Genomic DNA, 2,500 nt, shown 5'->3' with positions numbered 1-2,500 from the left:
TGAATTTACTTGAGTTAAGAAGTAATAGAGGTCAAAAGTTAATGCTCTTGAGCACCTACAGCCAAACCACACTGGACATGCCCAATCTCGTTTGATCTTGGAAGCTATGCAGTGTTGGGACTGTTTAATACTTGGACGGGAGACCACCTGGGAATACCAGGTGCTGTAGGTAATTTTATACTGCCATAACATTCTTTTCTATTACATTTTACATTTAATTTTTTCAACTTATCAATGAATTTACTTGAGTTAAGAAGTAATTGAGGTCTAAAGTTAAAGGTTTTGGGCACCTACAGCCAAACCACACTGGACATGCCCAATATCATCTGATCTTGGAAACTATGCAGTGTTGGGCTTGGTTAGTACTTGGAAGGGAGACCACCTGGGAATGCCAGGTGCTGTAGGTAATTTTATACTGCCATAACATTCTTTTCTATTACATTTTACATTTCATTTTTCAACTAATCATTGAATTTACTTGAGTTAAGAAGTAAAAGAGGTCTAAAGTTAATGTTTTTGAGCACCTACAGCCAAACCACACTGGACATGCCCAATCTCGTCTGAACATGGAAGCTATGCAGTGTTGGGCCTGGTTAGTACTTGGATGGGGGACCACCTGGGAATACCAGGTGCTGTAGGTAATTTTATACTGCCATAACATTCTTTTCTACTACAATTTACATTTAATTTTTTCAACTTATCAATGAATTTACTTGATTTAAGAAGTAAAAGAGGTCTAAAGTTAATGTTTTTGAGCACCTACAGCCAAAGCACACTGGACATGCCCAATCTCGTCTGTTCTTGGAATCTATGCAGTGGTGGGCCTGGTTAGTACTTGGATGGGAGACCACCTAGGAATCCCAGGTGCTGTAGGTAATTTTATACTGCCATAACAGTCTTTTCTATTACATTTTACATTTAATTTTTTCAACTTATCAATGAATTTACATGAGTTAAGAAGTAATAGAGGTCTTAAGTTAATGCCTTTGAGCACCTACAGCCAAACCACACTGGACATGCCCAATCTCGTTTGATCTTGGAAGCTATGCAGTGTTGGGCCTGGTTAGTACTTGGACGGGAGACCTCCTGGGAATACCAGGTGCTGTAGGTAATTTTATATAGTCATAACATTCTTTTCTATTACATTTTACATTTCATTTTTCAACTTATCATTGAATTTACTTGAGTTAAGAAGTAAAAGAGGTATAAAGTTAATGTTTTTGAGCACCTACAGCCAAACCATACTGGACATGCCCAATCTCGTCTGATCTTGGAAGCTATGCAGTGGTGGGCCTGGTTAGTACTTGGATGGGAAACCACCTAGGAATCCCAGGTGCTGTAGGTAATTTTATACTGCCATAACAGTCTATTCTACTACATTTTACATTTAATTTTTTCAACTTATCAATGAATTTACTTGAGTTAAGAAGTAATAGAGGTCTAAAGTTAATTCTTTTGAGCACCTACAGCCAAACCACACTGGACATGCCCAATCTCGTCTGATCTTGGAAGCTATGCAGTGTTGGGCCTGGTTAGTACTTTGACGGGAGACCACCTGGGAATACCAGGTGCTGTAGGTAATTTTATATAGCCATAACATTCTTTTCTATTACATTTTACATTACATTTTTTCAATTTATCAATGAATTTACTTGAGTTAAGAAGTAAAAGAGGTCTAAAGTTAATTCTTTTGAGCACCTACAGTCAAACCACACTGGACATGCCCAATCTCGTCTGATCTTGGAAGCTATGCAGTGGTGGGCCTGGTTAGTACTTGGATGGGAAACCACCTAGGAATCCCAGGTGCTGTAGGTAATTTTATACTGCCATAACAGTCTATTCTACTACATTTTACATTTAATTTTTTCAACTTATCAATGAATTTACTTGAGTTAAGAAGTAATAGAGGTCTAAAGTTAATTCTTTTGAGCACCTACAGCCAAACCACACTGGACATGCCCAATCTCGTCTGATCTTGGAAGCTATGCAGTGTTGGGCCTGGTTAGTACTTTGACGGGAGACCACCTGGGAATACCAGGTGCTGTAGGTAATTTTATATAGCCATAACATTCTTTTCTATTACATTTTACATTACATTTTTTCAATTTATCAATGAATTTACTTGAGTTAAGAAGTAAAAGAGGTCTAAAGTTAATTCTTTTGAGCACCTACAGTCAAACCACACTGGACATGCCCAATCTCGTCTGATCTTGGAAGCTATGCTGTGTTGGGGCTGGTTAGTACTTGGATGGGAGACCACCTGGGAATGCCAGGTGCTGTAGGTAATTTTATACTGCCATAACATTCTTTTCTATTACATTTTACATTTAATTTTTTCAACTTATCAATGAATTTACTTGAGTTAAGAAGTAATAGAGGTCTAAAGTTAATGTTTTTGAGCACCTACAGCCAAACCACACAGGACATGCCCAATCTCGTCTGAACTTGGAAGCTATGCAGTGTTGGGCCCGGTTAGTACTTGGATGGGAGACCACCTGGG

At 38.4% G+C, this 2,500-nt stretch overlaps 11 pseudogenes; all 11 read left to right on the top strand.

The window, feature by feature from the left end:
* The first annotated feature begins 53 nt into the window (after positions 1 to 53).
* LOC148438173 (5S ribosomal RNA) lies at positions 54 to 172 on the top strand (annotated as a pseudogene).
* Positions 173 to 288: 116 nt separating this feature from the next.
* LOC148438172 (5S ribosomal RNA) lies at positions 289 to 407 on the top strand (annotated as a pseudogene).
* Positions 408 to 522: 115 nt separating this feature from the next.
* On the top strand, positions 523 to 641 carry LOC148438171 (5S ribosomal RNA; annotated as a pseudogene).
* Positions 642 to 757: 116 nt separating this feature from the next.
* On the top strand, positions 758 to 876 carry LOC148438170 (5S ribosomal RNA; annotated as a pseudogene).
* A 116-nt stretch (positions 877 to 992) lies between these two features.
* On the top strand, positions 993 to 1,111 carry LOC148438169 (5S ribosomal RNA; annotated as a pseudogene).
* A 115-nt stretch (positions 1,112 to 1,226) lies between these two features.
* Positions 1,227 to 1,345, top strand: LOC148438168 (5S ribosomal RNA; annotated as a pseudogene).
* A 116-nt stretch (positions 1,346 to 1,461) lies between these two features.
* LOC148438167 (5S ribosomal RNA) lies at positions 1,462 to 1,580 on the top strand (annotated as a pseudogene).
* A 116-nt stretch (positions 1,581 to 1,696) lies between these two features.
* On the top strand, positions 1,697 to 1,815 carry LOC148438166 (5S ribosomal RNA; annotated as a pseudogene).
* Positions 1,816 to 1,931: 116 nt separating this feature from the next.
* On the top strand, positions 1,932 to 2,050 carry LOC148438165 (5S ribosomal RNA; annotated as a pseudogene).
* Positions 2,051 to 2,166: 116 nt separating this feature from the next.
* Positions 2,167 to 2,285, top strand: LOC148438164 (5S ribosomal RNA; annotated as a pseudogene).
* A 116-nt stretch (positions 2,286 to 2,401) lies between these two features.
* LOC148438163 (5S ribosomal RNA) overlaps positions 2,402 to 2,500 on the top strand; it is a 119-nt pseudogene continuing 20 nt past the window's right edge.

This window comes from Taudactylus pleione, unplaced genomic scaffold (assembly GCF_031769625.1).
Source record: "Taudactylus pleione unplaced genomic scaffold, aTauple2 ptg001778l, whole genome shotgun sequence".
NCBI lineage: Eukaryota > Metazoa > Chordata > Amphibia > Anura > Myobatrachidae > Taudactylus > Taudactylus pleione.
The sequence above is the reverse complement of the archived record's forward strand: the minus strand, read 5'-3'. Positions and strand labels throughout refer to the sequence as shown.